At 41.5% G+C, this 19808-nt stretch overlaps 1 protein-coding gene across 8 annotated transcripts in view; it reads right to left on the bottom strand.

The window, feature by feature from the left end:
• Nucleotides 1-19808, bottom strand: part of LRRC8D (leucine rich repeat containing 8 VRAC subunit D) — a 170398-nt gene that overhangs the window by 140262 nt on the left and 10328 nt on the right. For 3 of the 8 annotated variants that reach the window (XM_003892166.5, XM_009212484.4, XM_017944462.3), the window contains exon 2: nucleotides 7364-7508. The gene's annotated coding sequence lies outside the window, so the exon portion shown is untranslated. Of the gene's footprint in view, nucleotides 1-2976; nucleotides 4087-7363; nucleotides 8966-10032; nucleotides 12786-19808 lie in introns of those variants that run through there. The other 5 variants (XR_002524514.1, XM_009212486.4, XR_002524513.2 and 2 more) reach the window with 5 other exon arrangements.

The following is a 19808-nucleotide window of genomic DNA, read 5'->3' as shown; positions in this document are numbered from 1 at the left end:
TAAGGAAATTAAACAATACTCCTAGACAGGTCCACACATTTCTAGAAAAATGTGTCTTTTAGAAATGTGTTTTTAGAAAATGTGTAGTTGCAAAAAGTTAACACATGCAAATAAGGGCAAGGAATCCGCCTCAAAATAATCTTAAAGTCTTGAACTTTTAAATTTGTATCAATGTATCAATCATAACAATAAGGTCAAGTTACATAAATGTACATGTAACAAGAAGTCATGCTAATAAGATCATGTTATATAAAGATACATGCAACAATTAAAACAGTGTATCCAATGGCAAAGAAATGGAGTCAACCTAAATGTCCATCAATGACAGGCTGGATAAAGGAAATGAGGTACATATACACTAAGGAATACTATGTATTCCTTAATAAAAAAGAACATAAAAAATTCATAAAAAAGAACAAGATCATGTCCTCTGCAGGGACTTGGATGGAGTGGGAGGCCATTATCCTTTGCAAACTAACACAGGAACAGAAAACCGAATACCACATGTTCTCACTTATAAGTGGGAGCTAAATGATGAGAACACATGGACACACAGAGGGAAATAACATTCAGTGGGGCCTTTTGGAGAGTGGAGGAGGAAGAGGATCAGGAAAAATAACTAATGGGTACTAGGTTTAATACCTGGGTGATAAAATAATCTGTATAACAAACCCCCATGACCCAAGTTTACCTTTGTAACAAACCTGCACTTGTACCCCAAAACTTAAAATAAAAGTTAAAAAATAAATAAATAAAACAGTGTATCAAAGGCCCAAGAACACACAATGACGTCAACTGGAACCAAACAGAGATCTCAGAAAGAGACCTCTATATATATGCACTCACATCCTAGGGGTAGCACCAAAACTCTGCGGAGAAAGAATGTATTAGTTGGCAAATAGTGCTGGGAAATGTGGCTCACAATATGACCAGATTTTTTAAATAAAAATTGGATTAATACTTCATATCTCAAATTCCAAATGGCTTAAAAACCCAAATGATAAGAGTAAACCTTTGAAATTAATAAAAGAAAATGAGGAGAGACAATATTGTGAGCCCAGAATAGGGGATGATTTCTTAACTGACTCAAAACGCACAGACCATAATAATAGTATAAAGTGATGAGATAACAACATTAAAACTAAAGATTTTATTGCTGCTATTACTGAAAGGCACCGTAGACAAAGTTATTAGAAAAGTGACACACTAGAAGAAAGTTACTCACAATGTCTAAAGACAAAGAGGAATTAATTTCTAGAATACACAAGAGATACTACAAAAATTCTCTCAAGAAGTTCTAACAAGAAAAAGGCAAGAGATCCAACAGAAAATAAAGGGCAGGCTAAAGACATAAAACGACAAATCATGGAAAAGGAAAATTAAATTAAGTAAATGAAGACATGTTCAGCCTTACTAGCAATCAGAAAAAGGCAAAATTAAACCATTAGGTATAATCAACATTTATCAGGTTGGCAACAATCAGGAAATTAGTTAAAAAAAAAAAAGGCATTATACAGTATTGGTGGAGATATAAAGTTGGCAACTATCTGTGCAGTTCCCAGTAAAATTATGCAGTTCCTAGTATGCATATATCCTATGATCCAGCAATATTGTTTGTGGTCAATAATGCCTCAAGAAATTCTCATGAAGGCCAATAAATTCCATATGCCTAGGTTCCTTAGAAAAAAATGAATACATACTACATGGAAGCCAAAAATATTCATTAAAAAGTTGACCCTTTCATGTCCCTATTCATACTGTCTCCATATTGTCTACAATTTTAACTTAACCCAGCCAAAAATATTCATAAAAATGTTGACCCTTTCATGTCCCTATTTGTACTGTCTCCATATTGTCTACAGTTTTAACTTAACCTTTGCTGAAAGGGTAGGTAAGACTAAACAAACCATGATCATTTCTTTACATAGGCTAGTTTAAGAACAAAGAAAGCAGGATATACAGTGAGAGAAATGTTTCAGCATTGGAGACTGCACAAATCTGGATCCGAGTCCAGGCCTTAGCTTGTCTGTGTGACTTGGAGTCTCTGCCTGTCTCAGTTTGTTCACATAAAACAGGATTACTGGCCGGGTACGGTGGCTCATGCCTGTAAACCCAGTATGTTGGGAGGCCGAGGCGGGCAGATCACGAAGTCAGGAGATCGAGACCATCCTGGCTAACACAGTGAAACCCCGTCTCTACTACAAGTACAAAAAATTAGCCGGGTGTGGTGGTGGGCACCTGTAGTCCCAGCTACTGGGGAGGCTGAGGCAGAAGAATGGCATGAACCCAGGAGGCGGAGCTTGCAGTGAGCCAAGATCGAGTCACTGAACTCTAGCCTGGGTGACAACAGCGAGATTCTGTCTCAGAAAAAAAAAAAAAAAAAACAACAACAACAAAAAAACAGGGTCATTACCCACTCTGCATAATACCAGGAGGATTAGAGATAATCAATGTCTATTTGTCAGTGCCTGAAAAATATGGTGTTCAATAGATAGGAAGTGATTCCTTTTAACCAAATAAAGGAACTTCATGAAATAACCCTATTAGATTTCCACACCCTGCTCAACCTATCTTAAGCAGAATGACTTATATTCATGTCATACAACACACACACAGAAATCAGAGACTAATTCAATATGAATTCACACATCAGTTTTTCCTACTGCAGAACTGGGACAAATCCTATCTCCCTTTCCTTAAACTTGCCACAAATTGTAAAGGTTAAGATTGGGAAGCCTCTTTTAGCTTCTGGGAAATGAACATAGGGCTGGTGGTGGTGGTGGTGCCTATGACTGTCATGATTCTGAAACTGGCCTCAAAGTCCTGACTCTACAAAAACAGGGAAGGGATATTCACAGAAGTAAAGTAGGGAAAATGCTCTTAAAGAGAAATCCAGTTATCCATGACTAACTGCAAAGATCTCAAAGCTGACCATGAAAAACAATATCCCCAGAAACAAGACCAGATCCAAAATCAGGGCTTAACACATCATCCATTTAATGTACAACAAAGAGGAAAAATTCCACCTGGGAATCTTTATAATCTGATGGCTAACATATTATGCATTTTTCATCACCATTTCAGCATTTTCAGTCTGGAGCAGTTGTTTTGCTTTGGCCTCGATTCCCCACCTGTAGACTTCAGGGCACTGCAAGAAGTCTGTAGGCTGAATTCCTATCTCATACGTACATGTAATGCTATTTTACAAACACAGGAAGATGATGAAGTCATTACTTGCAATATATACTCAGCTGAGTGATATTAAATAACTCTCATGAAACATTTGCAATTATAAGAGATACGAAGTAAAACAGTGAACCAGTTAAGATCGTTGAAATATTTTAATATTAAATAAAAGCTTCCTGATTTTTGTAAGTGTCAGGAGCCACTGCATTATAGTTTACAATTTGACTAAGAAGGTATTTTTTACTTTATAATATACAAGAAGGGAAAAAAAGTTTTGAAAAAATGAAATCTTAACTTGCATTTATTTCCACTCCTAGTCCCCTCTTGGCCATTAACTTTTCCTTGGCATTTAACATCAAAGCTAGTTACTCTTTCATTTTTAGCCTTTCTGTTGGAAGAGATACACGGCTAGTTCACAAGCCACTGCAACTCACCAATAGACAGAAAAGGCAGTGCACTGTGTATTAGGGAACCATATATGTATCATTTCATTCCTCCCTTATAATAGAATGAGCTCTCATTTCCTCCGTTTTGCTCCTCCTTTACCTCCTCCTCTCCCTGAGGGTTTTGACCACAGTTTTACAGAGGGTAAGTTACAGGCCACTATGAATATTCCAATTATTGCAGAGAAAACAAGTATCTTATCCAACACTTATGAAAAATGTACTCCAAATTTTAATTTGCAGTACAACAAATTAAACCATAATTTTACAGTTTAGTTAATGGTGCAACATTAAAACCACAACTACAGAGAGCCTCAACTTTAAGTGCTACAAAGGTAAGGAAATAAACTTACTTGCATCTAAGGAATGTTACAAAAATATCTAATCTATAATTTAAAGTTACACGGGTTTGCTTACGTTGTTCTGTAATGTGAACCTCTCAGTGGATTACCGTGAGCTGGAATGAAAGCGTAGGAGATGTGCACGGTGGCAGTAGTGGGGACTGGAGAGTCATATATATCATTTACTAATTAATTAATTTTCTGGGATATAAACTGCCCTAGGAGTAAGCCAGAAGAGGTTGTTTAAATTCTAAAAAATTAAAATATGGTAATCTGATCCCTTGGAAAGATACTCACTAAAACCTGACAAAAGATACCTGTTAATTAAAATATACTACTAGAATTTTGGCAGCAGAATACAAATCACATTTGTGCAAACACAGCTAAATCTAGTCACAGACACACAGGAAGTGTAAATTTCAAATATGAAAAAAAAAAAACTGCTTTAAAAATGAAAACAAACCTTGAGCTCTGGGCAGAGCCTGAGTGAAGAGGAATAACAAAAAACCTGGAGATTCGGTAAGGCAATCCAGCTTTCTTTTGGAATGGCAAAGGACCACCTGAATCAGCACTGCCACCTCTTCCTTAGGCAGCAGCTTTCCAGACGACAAAAGAGCCATGGATTACATCAAAGGACCCTTCTTCAGGTACCAACAACTCCATTTACTAATACGACCACTGACAAGTTACATCTCATCAGCCTGTTTCCTCTCTCCATAAACTGGAGAAAATGAATCCTACTTCACCACATCACTGAAAGGAGCAAGAAGAGTTTACCTCTGTTGAAGGGAGTAAAAAAAAAAAAAAAAATCATATATACTGTGTAAATAGAAAATGACAATCTAAAGGCCAGTTATGATTTCTGAGTTTAAATATCACTAGAATGGAAGGAGACTCTGTTCCTAAATGGGAGAGAGATTTTGAGGCTCACAAAAGCTGTTCTACTGTATCTTTGAGCAGAGTGACAGATGCTAAAGAAAGTCCCCAAATAAATTAATAAACTGGGAGGGGGGGAGTGCAAAGAACACACATAGGTATAAAAGTAGAGGCAGCGACTGGGTGCAGTGGCTCATGCCTGTAATCCCAGCACTTTGGGAGGCCCAGGCAGGTGGATCACGGCGTGAGGAGTTTGAGACCAGCCTGACCAACATAGATTAACCCCACCAATACTAAAAATACAAAATTAGCTGGGCGTGGTAGCGTGTGCCTGTAATCCCAGCTACTCGGGAGGTTGTGGCAGGAGAATCACTTGAACCTGGGAGACGGAGGTTGCAGTGAGCCAAGATCACAACATTGCACTCCAGCCAGGGCAACAAGAGTGAAACTCCTCTGTCTCAAAAAAATAATAATAATAAATAAAATAAAAAATAAATAAAGTAGATGCAAAACACTATGGTTGTACAGGTCTTTCAAGAATCTCTCTTGACTGGCTGAGTGTGGTGGCTCACACCTGTAATCCCAGTATTCTGGGAGGCCAAGGTGGGCAGATCACTTGAGGTAAAGAGTTCGAGACCAGCCTGGCCAACATGGCAAAACCCTGTCTCTACTAAAAATACAAAAATTAGCTGGGTGTGGTGGCGCACGCCTGTAATCTCAGCTGCTCGGGAGGCTGAGGCAGGAGAATCGCTTGAACCCAGGCAGCAGAGATTGCAGTGAGCCGAGATCGCGCCACTGCACTCCAGCCTGGGTGACAGAATGAAAATCCGTCTCAAAATAAAAATCATCTCTCTCGATTACTTTCTCACTTTTCATGACGTATTTGGCAAGAAGAGGCATAAACACAGCCATCTCACAATTAAATTCAAACTTAAGAAGTCCATGTCTGTCTAGGAAGGATAAGTTTAATTGTTCAGTTTTCATAGTGCATTTTGGCTACGTAATGCCATGTACTTAATGAGTACATGTTTTGTACTCAAGCTGGTAAATTTGTACCACCCTGGTAAATTTTCCTTTCAAAGCAAACTTAATTATGTAGTAAATATGTTTTATAAAATTTTCAGCATCAGAATGCTATAGTCAGCATGCTATGTCATGAATGTAAATTCTACACCTAACCCTGACTCCTTAGATGGCTTGGCTACCCAATAAAGTGAAAGCATACAGTGTACGTGATACTGTGCTACACAGATGCACTTTTCCTCTGTGCTACAGGGAGAGACCTTCTTTGGCAGAGTCTCACTTTCCTCCCCTCTAGTCATATGCTCACATCCCTTCCTTGGAAATAAAAAGAAGATGCCACTGGCCTTAATAGGACTCAAACATTTAATTTGAGGCCATATAATGATCCCGTCAAACTGATTCTTCTTAGCCATCCCACTCCTTAGTGTCCTCCTCAAGACTGGAGTTTCACCAGGTAGATAAACAGGCGGTAAAAGAAGGTTAGGCTTTCACTGAGGGGAGAAGTCAATCTGAGTTAGTCTGGAGAAAGAGGAGCTGCCAGGGAAATAAAGATGGAAAACGTCTGTAGCATAAAACCAACCCTAGCGTTTTATTCTCCTTCTATGAACATTTGAGATGGAACACGAAGTGAATGTGAAATTAAAATCTACCTGGTGAATTTGAGAAAAGTCACTCTCAATTTTACTTTGATGACAAATGGAATTAATAAAGACGCCTGGCTCATATGTTAAAGTACCTTCTGTCTCGGCGAGGAAGCCTGGCTAAGAAACCACAGTGGAGTTAACAAGCCAGACAGCAGACTAAACACCTCAGAACTCGCTGCTGTGCCTCATTCCCGGTCCCTACCTTTCCGGTGTGTGTCTGCATCACTAATTCCCTCCGTTTGGCACGGCCTGGATTTCCCAAAACAGAAACCAAGGAACCGGGGTCCTCTGTTTCAGCAGCTGAAGAGCTGATTTCTGAGCACGGACACTAAGATTCTTTTCTCCTGTCCACCTTACACTTCACCCACAACTCATCCTCCTCTTCCTCTTCCCTACGTCCCAACCCCTTACCCTCACACTACCCTGCCTCCCAGAACATTTATGTGCATGACCTCAGACCAGCAAGGGAGGAACAAAGAGCTGCTGCTTCAAGCAGCAGCCGGAGGAGAGGGTGGAGAGGGCAGCTGGGGGCTCCAGGAAGACTCCCCGGGCACTGGCAACCCCAGCGCAGCCCGGGGCCACCCAGCCTGGAAAGAACACTAGTAGAGTCCTGGCAGGCGGGTCCGCAGTGCACGCCCAGGGCCTTCCCCCGGCCCGAACCCAGGGCGGCAGCAGCCAGAGTTTGGCAGAGACCCTGGGTGAGAAGCCAGTGGTGGGGGGCGGGCAAGTGAAGCTGCAGTACAGAGCTGGAGATGCAGAGCCGACAGTAGCAGCGCTCCGTGCCATGGACTTCCCCATTCACGCCCTGGACCCAGACCCGCGCCCTGGACCCAGACCCGGCCCCGCGCACCTGGACCAAGCGGCCACCCTGTTCCCTCAGGGCTCTCTCTGGGGACTCGGCTTGGGCGAGCTTGGGAGGCTGGAACCGCGGCGACGAGAGACTTCACTCCTCCATCCTGGGACCCGGCAGCACGTTATAGACAGCCGTGCACTTCCTGTTTGAAAACACAGGAGAGAGAAAGAGCGAGAGAGATCCGAGTGTCGGCAGTGGGGAGGAAGGAGCGCAGGGCGGCGGGGAGCCAGGACCAGGGGGCCACCGCTTGCATAACTGCCATGGTAGGCACCCAGCGCTCCCCTGGCCGCGGCGACCCCGCCGCACCGGCTGCCCGCGTGGTGCCGAGGTGGCGCGGCCTCGGCCCGGGCCCCCCCTGCCGGTGGCCTCGCTGCCAGCTGCCCGCCCGCTCGCTCACAGTCCTTCCGTTTGCAGCTGCTGCTTGGGTTCTCCCCTCCCCACAAGGACCTAGATCAAGGGACTCCACGCTTCCTCCGCCGGTGCCCAGAGTGGTTGGCCTTCTTTTTCCTCTTTTCTTCACCCCCCCCAACCCCCACCCCTACCCCCAGAAAATAATCACCTCGGGGAAGGTGTAAAGACAAGACTGAGCCTTTGCAGGGGGGTGGGGGCTGGATTTATGCAAATTTTCAAAGTTAATAGCCACATCCCAGTATAGCCACTACAGCTCAGCAGCTGTGAGAGATTCAGGATGGGAAATTACTTGTCTTGTGCCTCGCTGGCTCAAAAAAGAAAGTGTGCACACAGCTGCCAACACTGAGCAGCCAGGAACTGCAGAACAACAGTAACAACAAAACTACATAGTATCCTCCGTTCCTCCTAGGATCTTTATTCAGATCAACCTGTCAACCTCATCCTCACAGTCTACCAACATTTACATATACCAATTCCACATGGAGCATAATCGCATGGTGCATTCTTCCAGAAAATGATTCCGTAGTTCTCTGTGCTATGTAATCACCGAGAAGTTCCATAGTCCTAGGATTACATTCATTCATTTTGTTGAACTCTGACTTAAGTGGACTTCAGTATAGTGTTTAAAAGAGTACATAGATGGCTTAAGAATCTGCTGTATGCAGAGTGTGCCGGCTATGGTGATTCGCATTTGTAACCTGCCTGCCCTTACATGCACAGTCTACTCGGTTACAAAGCGCTTACAGGACTATCTCTGACAAAAGGCTCCTTTTATCATCAAGTTGTTGGCATTCATGGTTCCATACTCAAAATGGAGAATGGAATACAAACAATAATTATTCTACATATAAAGCTCAGTTTTGACTGAAGCAGAAAGGAACTGATATTAAGCTCCTATTCAGTGCTAGACAACTTCACATTTTAAACCCCTCTTGGCCTTAATATTTTCCAACAGATCTGCAAAAGCCCTATTCCCAAGTGAGGAAACGGTCACAGAAATTAAGTAACTGTTCCCATGTCTCTGCTAGAGAGTGGTCAAATGGAGAACTGAATATAGGTCTTTCCTGATTATAAAATCTGCACCATTTCCCCTACACTGCGAATTCCTACAATGATCATGAATTTTTTTTTTTTTCTTCTGAGACAGAGTCTCGCTCTGACGCCCAGGCTGGAGCGCAGTGGCGTGATCTCAGCTCACTGCAACCTCTGCCTCTCGGGTTCAACCGATTCTCCTGCCTCATCCTCCCGAGAAGCTGAAACTACAGGCACACGCTACCATGCCCAACTAACTTTTTTGTACTTTTAGTACAGATGAGGTTTCACAATGTTGGCCAGGATGGTCTCGATCTCCTGACCTCATGATCTGCCCGCCTCAGCCTCCCAAAGTGCTGGGATTACAGGTGTAAACCACCATGCTTGGCCAACAATCATGAATTCTAGGGGGAAAGTTCAGCACAGCAACCATCCTGTGATCCATCCCTTCCTCTCTGAATGATCCTGCTACTTACCAGCTATTGCTATTGTGCTAGGCAGTTTCTTTAACCACCTGAACAATACGTACCTTAATTTCTCGGGCAGAGGACACTGGCTTTTTCCATTATCTACTGCTTGCTGTCAGTCTTTTCAGAATTACTTGGTGGCAAAAGTTCAAAAGGTTCTAGAATGGCTACTCATATGCCAAGGTACAAAGTCTGTCCAGTTCAGAACCTAACGAGCTGACTAAAATTTGCTCCCTGCATTATTTTTTCTCTAACTGGGACTCTTTAAGAAAGTGGTAAATGCTGTTCACAAAAACACACACGGCTTCAAGTTGACATTCCCTCATTTTCTGTTGCCTTCTGCTTTAACACTTAGTTCACAATCACCTGTCAGTAGCATGCTGCTATGAGCTCCCGATGCAGGCCAAGAAACAGAACACAAATGAAAAGGTGATTAAGAGTCTTGTGCGCTCAAAAAAAAAAGGGGGGTGGGGGTCTTGACAATACTGAGGCCTCTAAGACGATGAACTATACCTCACCCACCCTTTTCTCTCCACCTCACAGGCTTGAATTGTAGTGCACTCAGATGACCATGGCCTTCAAGTACAAAGGCAGGGGCTGGGAAGAAGACTGCAAGGACCAGTGAGATGCATTCCTGTCCATTAGGCACTCACAGTCTAATGAGGGCTTCTTACTAAAAGACTTCTCGAGGGATCTTAGCATCCTTTTAGGGTCTAGCTCTGTCCACCTTTTTCCTTCTCTCAGTCCTTTGCTTACCGTGGTCCTGGCAACTCTTCATCTCTTTTCACAAACTTCATACTTCTTCCCAAAGAGCTACCACATATTTCCCACAAAGAACTCAGTGTGGTGATTGGGGGGATGAAGCAGGACATTTAGCTAGAAACTTCTCTCATTTAAAAAACCCTGTCAATTATTACCATGTTTTTAAGGACACAATTATGTTTTGAAATAACTTTGGGTATCCCTCCTTCATTTCTGTTACTCATTATCTAAGAGCCCAAAGGAAAACCTCTGAAGAAAAATATTTAAATTCTTAAGAAAAGGCAAAGGAAAACTTAAACCTGCAGAGCCTTTGTTTTTTATATTTGGGACTCATGAGATTAGACTAACTTCTTAAAATCTCTCTTAGTTAGGAAAAATTCAAAGTCATTAATCTAAAAACTGTCAACAGTAGACTATTCCTATTTTGTCCAAGTACTGTACTGAGTGATAATTTAATGATATATAGGAAAGTTTGTATGGTTTAATAGGTAACAAAATACAGAAGAGCATATGGTGGGAGACTAACAATGGTATTCACCTATGTTGCTATGTCCACGCCCAAATGTGTAATACTCTCCCCTCCAGAGCAGTGGCCAGCTGTGGGGGAAGGGCAGCCACATTTCTCTTAGGCTCCCTATAAACCCAAACCCTTCTCCTTATCAAAAATATTTATTAACATTCACTCTGTAGGACTCCCAAAGTTTACAGTTTGGAGAATACACCACAGCCCCTGACATTTCCTAATCCTAACTACCATGAGGCCTGAACACCACCTCGTACTTTCCCTGGGTCAGCTATTCGCCCGCTCCTTCTGTGTTTCATGGAGAAGCGTTTCTTTCTCATAGCCACTGTTATGCTTTTGTGTGTGTGTGCACGTGTGTATATATAAATTAAAATCACAACCTCATAAAAAGAAAAACTGCACTCTCAGGTAGGCACAAATGATGCCACAAAAGATTTTGGAAAAATGTGGAAGGTTCACTTTGAAAATCTCCATTCCCTAAGTACCATAATCCCCAGATGAAGAGAGCAACACTGTGAAAGCCATTTTAGAAGCTCCAAATTCAGTTTCAAGAAATAGCTTTTCTGAGGACTAATGGGTGTAGAGGAGAAGATTATAAACTCATCCCTAAAAAACAATGCTGCTTATCTTTCTTCATCTTTAAAAAGAAAGATCTTAGTTTGGTGGTTAAAAATGTTTGCCACAAGCAGTTCTCTGTGTGAACATCAGAATTCTTGGTGATTATTACACATGGATTTTGCAAACAAGAAAATAAAAAGTGACAAGCTGTCTGGTGACTGAAGAGATGACCTGTTTGCACTGTCAGTCTTCACAGCAGTGTCCCTACCTTGTCTTCACCTCCTGGGTAGCACATGCAACAGGATTTTCTGGGAAGGAGGTCTCTGGCACTCACATTCACCTCCTGGCCTCTGCAAAACCTGAACTGTGGCTTTCAAGGAAGCCTTTCTCAGAGCCAACTGGCTGGCCTGATTGGCATTTACCCATAGAGGGTTATTAGCCATCTTTAAGGAACCAGAGTAAGTGTCATTTCACATGACAAAATGCAGCAAGGGGTTGCAAATCATCTTAAAAAAAATATGGCTGTAAGATAGTTTCCTGGCTTTGAGCCAGCAATAAGGAAAGCACTACTTAAAGCACCCCACAGCATGACTTAGAAGATCCAGTCACAAGGCAGAAACATAGGGCCAGGGTGGCTACAGGCCTGAGCTGGTATCTCTCTAAGCTCAGTGCTCCAATTTCCTCAGCTTCCAAACACACGCAATGAACCCACACACCTTGCACAAAATTACTAACATTACATAGGACAAACCCTCACAGGCCCTGCCTCAATGAATTCTCAGAACTGCCTTCGCAGGGAGGTGTTATCATTAATGTTTTACAGAAGCAGCAGCGGGGCTCACAAATGCTAAGCGATATTCTCAAAGCCTTAAGTAATGGAGCAAAAATTCACCTGGGTCTGTTCTTCCCTCTTTTAATTGAATAGAAATGAGTGGGCGCATTTTGGCTGTGGATATATTATTCTGCACTACATATCTTTTGCTCAGAAAAAAATCCCACCTTAAAAACATAACTTGTAATGTTCTCTCTCAAGTGCATCATACACCGTCATCACCTCGCCAGATTTTGGTACAGTGTAAAGGATAAACATGTATTCTGCAATAGGCCAACTGACATTAAGCCATAGGAATATAAGTAGATATAAATTAAGTAAAATATGCACTTGAGCTGCAGCTGGATATTATTCTATAAAATAGTAAGACAGATCCACTGATCAAACTGTGATAAACAAAATCTTAATACATTTTTCCAAGCTTCCTCTCTCATTCTTCAATTAGTAAGCAAAAAATGCATGTAAAGTAGGACATGTTGGTTGATGTACTGGTATTTACTAACATAATACTGTGAAAGAAGGGTAAGATACCCCAAAATTCTGACTAAATGCAAATACCTGTATAAAAGACTGTTCAAAATGTTCCCAGCACAGACTGCCAGGAATGAATGGCCTTGGGTTATTTAATGACTGTTGATTTTGATGTGTATTATGTAGACGAAATACTGTCCTATAATTCATTCTTCTTTGGAAAGCATGTTTTGTCTGTTAATCTTCTGTGGTAGTAGTATCTGTTTCCTTATTTGAAACATTGTTTTAATTCTCTTTGGGCAATGTTATTTATCTTATTTTCATTTTTGAGACAGAGTCTCACTCTGTTGCCCGGGCTGGAGTGCAGTGGCACAGTCTCAGCTCACTGCAGCCTTGTTCTCCAGGGCTCAACCAATCCTCCCACCTTAGCCTCCCCAGCAGCTGGGACTACAGGGGCTCGCCATATCCAGCTAATTTTTCTTTTTTTCTTTCTTTCTCTCTCTCTTTTTCTTTTTTTTTTTTTAAGGGACAGGGTTTCACCATGTTGCCCAGGCTGGTGTCAAACTCCTGGACTCAAACGATCCACCCCCCTCGGTCTCCCAAAGTGCCGGGATTACAGGTGTGAGCCACCATGCCTGGTCTGGGCAATCTTGTTTTTTAAATAACATATTAAAAAGCCCAACAATGTAAAAGGGTTGGATCCTAGAAAGTCAAATAAATATAATGTTCATTATTAAGAAGTGCTCTTAAAAATGACTTTCAGAGTTCATAAGGAGTAAGTCACAGACATCATATCTTGAATACAATTCTCCATTATACATTATAGTGGAGTCTACACGAAGAAAAACAATTCCTGAATAATTTAAGGTTACAAAATTAGATACTTTAAATTTCATCTCCTTTCCTTTGCCTGTAATGGAATAGCCAAGGCAAATAGCATGAAAGAGAAACGGAGTACCTGAAAACTCCAGAAACTTTATTATGAACTTTTAATAGCTTGTTCATCAATTTTTTAACTAACCCTAGTTTAATAAATGCCAAGCACTTTACATGTATTAACTCAATTATTCCTGACAACAACTCTGTGAGGTAGGAGTTATGTTACCTCCATATTATAGATGAGAAAACAGACATGGAGATGTTAGGTAATTTGCCCAAAGTCACACTGCTAGTAAATACTAAACCTTCAGTAGCCTGGCTGACCAGAGTCTACTTTTAACCAACACATTTCCTTACCCATAAGACCCAATTGGATTGAGTTTGCTTTCCCTAGTGTGAAAGTTCATGAGGTACAGTGCCATAAATACAGCAGAAGAAAAGAAGTGGGGAGGAGTGGGGTGAGGGGCTCAGAGACTTTCCAGTTTGTAGCAAGAATGTAACCACTGGTCATAGGGGCACTAGGCTGAAAGCTTTAGGAAGTCAGGGATGCAGAGCCTGGGCCACATTGCTGAATAAATAAATATTAAGAAGAAAGGAAAGATATTTGCAGAATGAAAAAGCCAGGAGGAAGGGCTGCTTCCTCACCTTGACCAGAATCCCGGATTTCAAGGCTCCAGGATTGCCTGGCTACAGCACAACTGAACTGGCAACTGAACGGAATGCAGTGAACCCATGTACTTTGATCTTGGTAAAGCAGTTGATACAGTGTCCTGTGAAATCAGGATCCTAAATCAACTAAAACTTATGTTGTTCCAAGAACCACACAAGTTAAGCAGGCTAGAAAGAAAAACACTGTCTACATCTACCAGTATGATGAAGAAAAAAGCCACAAGGAGTGGAATTCAATCCGTATTCGAAAGTAACTTAGAAATTACTCACGCTGTTTTAATCAAATTTGCACATAACATTAATTTGGGAGGTGTGAAGAGGGCAAATGAGGGTGAGCCAATTGACTTAGTTAAATTAGCAGAGAGGTAAAGAAAAACATAAGTTCAGTTTCATTTTTGTGTCCCCTTTAATTTGCAGGGAGTGGCTATGGATGTCCAATGGGTAGTAACCACCTCTAGACCTAAAATGCCAAGACTGAACTAAGTAGGCAATAGCAAATAGATACATGTTTAAAATGTTAAGACTTCGGGTCTGAACGTCACAGAGCATGGTCCTATTATTCCATACACTATCAGTAAAGTTCCATGGGAAATAATATTCCTTTCAACAAGACTTCGCTAGGAAAACCCAAAGAAAAGCAGGGGCTCAAAGGCTGAGTTTAGGAGGTCAGATGAAAAAGTCAGTGGCGTATGTATAATCTGGCCCCACTACAAATATGCCGCACAGGCAGAAGGTCATGAGAATGGTTTGCAAACACATGGCAGGACAAAGAACAGCACAGAAGGGAGAGAGAAGCAAGCTAAAACTTGAACTAACATTATTTTTTTAAGCATAAATTATAATTTCTAATTTCTTTAATGTTGAGAAATAGCTTATCCCTTGGTGGAACTATCTGTCCTCCCAGCAAAACTGTATTTTAAATGTTAGCAGTTGATTTAGAACTAACAAATGAGAGTAAGAGAGATCTGAAACATTTGAAAAAAACAAAATGACCTATATTCAGGCTGGGCCCTAGGAAATGTAAAAGTGAACATCATTGCATGCAGCTCCTGAGACTGAAGAACTGAGCACTATTAGCTCTGTAGCCAACGTGCAGGAAGAGGTTCTTGCCCAGATATGGGTTCTAAGTATATCCTAGCAGGCTTGTTTATGGGAGGAAAGCATATGTTTCTAGAAAATAAAAGGCTCTGAAAGGAAAGAGGGTCACTGAATAATTAAAACTTTCTAATATGTCACCCTTACTACTCTCAATCATAATTTGTACAGTTATTTTTTAAGGTGAAGCCCTCAATATGTGAGCAATGCAGGCAAGGAATACCTTTGGGTATCTGCAGAATTCATGACAATAATAACAGCAACAGCAACAGCAGCTAACACCTGAGTGTTAACTATGTGCCAGGAACTGTTCTAAGCATTTTATATAAACTATCCTTACAACTAACCCTAGGAGGAAAATATTGCTATATCGTCATTTTATAGAAAGTTAAATAACTTTCCCATGTTCCCATGGCTGGAAAGGCAGAGTAAAAACCTAGGCAGTAGACTCCAGAGCTCATGCTCTTCAAGAAATTGTCATTGAAGACAGGTAAAGCCCACAATAAAATCCCATATATTCCTCTGTCTTCTAAAAGAAACAGCAACAAAAACAGAGAAATCTGGCACAGAGGCATAAGGATTAGAGCCATCCCACATTGTAGATTTGAATAGGAAATATATGTGAAAAACTTCAGTCAAATGACAATGCTCTGAGAGATTACTGATTAATACTTACACAGGACAAAAAAAACCATAGAACCTACACAGACAGATCTTCCACAAAGTTTGATGACTGGCCCCCTCCCATGGTTTAAAAAATCATCCATACAATGACAAACTCAAAATTTGCTTCAGCTCAGACCTTTCTCTAGAATGCCCCAATGCCCTCTAGAACCCTTCCCTCACCAGGCTGCCCTCAGAACCACCTGCAGGGCCTTCAAAACACACTTTCCCAGGCCCCTCCCCAGATGTGAACCATTGAAATCACAGAGGTGGAGGGGTGCTCCTGGAATCTGCACATTTAGGAAACTCCCAAGTGATCCTTAGATGCAGCCTAGTTGGCGAAAGCCCGCTGTAGACACTCTACTTCTTCCTCCATGCTACCATCAGAATTGCTGAAGGCAGAGATCAAGGCAAAATTATTTCCCTTCTCAAGAACCTTCAATGGAATAACCTTTATTCAAAAACAACCAAATGAAGTCTAAATTCCTCAGCAGGACACTCTAGGCCCCTCTGTAATCTGTCCCAAACTACGTATCCAGCTGCTTTCCTCCCCCATCCCTCAGTCCATCCCAGCAGCATTCCCCAAACATATTCTGTACTTCTACATCTCCATGCTTTGCTGCTCCAATGTTCCCTCAGTTCTCCCATCAATTCTCTACCTGTCACCATCTTTGTCATCCTTCAAGGCCCTACTTGTGAGACCACCCTGATCTTTCAGTCTCTTCTGAGCAAATGTCCAAAAAATTTAGCTCTCACAAGAATTACAACATATACTGTAAACTGTGCTGAATTATACTAAACTGTTTACATGCAGGTCTTCTCTTCAAAGCAGAGGCATATCTTACTTATCTTTCATACTGTGGACGAGAAAGAGACCTAGGTCAAAGTTTAGCTCTCCCTGCTAGTTACTAGCACTGTAATCTTGAGTGGGTTATTTAAACACACTGAGCCTCAGTTTTGTAATCTTTGAAATGGAACACCAATGACACCAACCTTCATGGCTGACATAAAACATGAAAAGTGACACACTGTGGACCACCTGAAATGCACTAACATGATAGCTGTTGTTAATATTTAGTGTTAACTTTTGTTTCCCATCCCACTAGAGTGCATTGCAGACAACGTAAATGCTCAAAAAGCATTTGCTGTTACGCAGTAAAAGCATTTGCTTTCAAAGTAATGATAAATGTTAAGTGATTTCTTAGTCCTTTCTCCTGACCCAATTTTGTTCTGTTATAAAGAAAATTTCATAATATTTCTATTCCTATTCTATTTGTACTCTCTTTTCTTTCCTTCAAAAATTAATGTTCAAAATTCTAATGAACAAGCCCTGTCAGTGTCCCTCCTACTCTAGCTTGGCTGTTTGCTTTGAACTACAGTAACTGCCTGCAGCCACAGTGTCGCTGCCCAGAGAATTGCCTATTTCACCCTTACAACAAATAGCACTTTGTAGGCAAACTGGAAGAGAGCCCAAAGTAGGAGGGGGGAAAACCAAGGAAAAGGAATTTGGGCCAAAAACTGAGTTGACACCCACACTATCATTCACACTAGAATACAGGTAAGGAGAGAACAGGAAAGAAAAGGGGTTCAGATCAACAACACAAACCTTCCCCAACCACCTACCTCACCACCCACCCATGGAAAATGCATTCCAAGACTCACAAAGGACTTGCTGGTCAGCTCACTGCAAGACACACATGGCTATTGTTGTGAATAAAATCCTGTCATATATAATAGCTTCTTATCCTCACCAAACCAATCCTATTGGATTGTCCCCTCCCCCATTTACAGGAGATGAAACCCAAGGTCACACAAGTCCACAGAAGAGAGTGCTGGGACTAGAACTCAAGTCTTTTATGCTCCAAATCCTAGGTCCTTCCCACTGCCTCTATATAGGTTGGAAAAAGCAATTTAAAAAGTGCTCTCAGAAGCTCACCAAATCCACCAGTCGTAAAGGTAAAGGTAAAACAAGATGGGTTTTGTGCTGTTAAAAACAATTCTGGTGCCAAGGATGCGGGTTGTCACAGCAACAAGGCTCCAACTACAGCCTTTGTAATGATCAGTCCAGCATTTTAGTATGGTGTTCCAGGAAGATCCTTTAGTCAGGTTTCTGTTCCTAGATGGAAACTGTCTCCATGATTTCATTTGTTCATTTGGTTTGGGGAGGCGGGATCAGGGAAGGAATATATTTTTCTTTCTTTTCTCAACCAAACTCTGACGCTGACTTTAAGACTGAGGTAATGTGGAAGGCAAAAGAAGTTTCTAAAGCAAATTTGTGTTCGTCATTGTTGTGAGGGAGTTCAAGGGGCAACGAAGCAGTCCTAAAAAGCACAGATCCTGAAGCCATGGCAGCTTGGGTTCACATTACAGTTCTGCCACTTCCTGTAATGACCCTGGTGATTGGGAGTAGTAGCCAGACTAGAGAACCCAGCCTTGGTTTCCTCTGCTACAAAACGGGGCTGTTGTCAGAAGCAAATGAGCTAATATATGTAAAGTGCTGCAAACAGTGCCTGGCACATGGTGAAGTGTTTCCTAGTCTTATTTCCAGATTAGTCACTAGGACTGGATTCTTTTTTAAGTGTATTTTATAAGAAGGTTAAAGAAGACTTCTTGTACAACTTGTTAATGCATAATGCCCCAAACGAGCACAAAGATTATTTACAAGTTTCACTTCCTGATAGGATCTTCCAGGATTTCCATCTGTAGAGTTGAGTCCCTAGAAGGCCGAGCAGTGGAATTTGAAGAATTTTTCTTTTTCCCAACAACACTGCAAGAAAACCTAAACCCATTCTCTCAATATTACAAATGGTTTCCATAAGGAGGAAAAAATCCATAAAGATCCTTACTGCATTAAAGTAACAAATAGAAGGGGACATTTTAAAATGCATTTATTCTAAAAAGCAACCAAACTATCAGAAATTTAAAGTTATACCAGTCTCGAAAGACATAGCTCAGATCATACAGGGATGACAGTCCTAGGACTGGAATAAAACCTGCAGATGGATCAAAAGATGTCCCCCTACTGCCAACCACTAGAAAATGCTGAAATTCCAGGAACAAAGTACTATACACTTGGGATGATTAAGAGCAAAATGCTTTTAAAAATCCTCTCAGACTAGGATTCTGCTAGTAGCAGAAATCTATTCAAATATTACTCTCTTCTCTCTCAAAGAGGCTGTATGTACAACAAATTACACAAACGATGTTGGATTTTCCCCAGAAAAGCAAATAAAACTAAAGACAGGAGCACTATTGGGGTCACAGTAAAGGTCTGAGGTCCTGTCCTGCACCAGGATACCCAGATGGTAGAGAGGGGCTAAAACCCAGTGGACAATGTCCTCCCAGCAGTGTGCCCTGACAGGGCAGACGCAACCCCGCTGACACCGCTTCACACAAAGGGACCCTGGAGGCTGGCCCTTCAAAAGCAAAACAAGCTGGTGTTCCAAACCATCTTTTTCCTAGGGACTGCTGTGCATACCCCCTCAATGTCGTAGTTGGGGTGGGGGAAAAAAGTGATGCTTTGTACTCTAACATAGCCATCTTTCCACGATGCAAACATTTTCCAGCTTTCTTGGTTTACTTTTTGCTATCAGCTGTTCTCTGGACACCTCTTCTTTATCTCACTCCCTAGTCTTCTTTCTGACATAAACTCTTTCCCTTCCTTTTCATTCCAATTCCCCTTTTGAAGAAGCCACAGTATACATTAACATGATACACTAGGAATTGCAAAATAATAGCACTCTTTGCACCTTGCCAACATATATTCTGCACTATTTCTAAATATTGACCTTTTTTCTTTCTCTTTCTTCCCCATTTACCCCAAATCAATTTTAAGATATGAACAAATCTTCCCGTATCTCCTGGGGTAGATGATCTCTTTACTCAACTCCAAGTGGCTCTTACCCTCCCTTCTCTCTCTGTGTGTGTCCCACCTATCCTCTCCCCCTTTATATGCATAATCTACCTATTTCTCCCTAAACCTATTCCTCCTTAGGCCAGCCAAACTGTTCAAATGCAACCACTCCAGATGTAATACGCCACATTTAAAGGCCAGAGATTTTTATTAAAAGTATGGGGCTT

Source organism: Papio anubis, chromosome 1 (genome assembly GCF_008728515.1).
Source record: "Papio anubis isolate 15944 chromosome 1, Panubis1.0, whole genome shotgun sequence".
Classification (NCBI taxonomy): Eukaryota; Metazoa; Chordata; class Mammalia; order Primates; family Cercopithecidae; genus Papio; species Papio anubis.
Note: the sequence above shows the minus strand (reverse complement) of the source record. Positions and strands in the feature narration are given on the sequence as shown.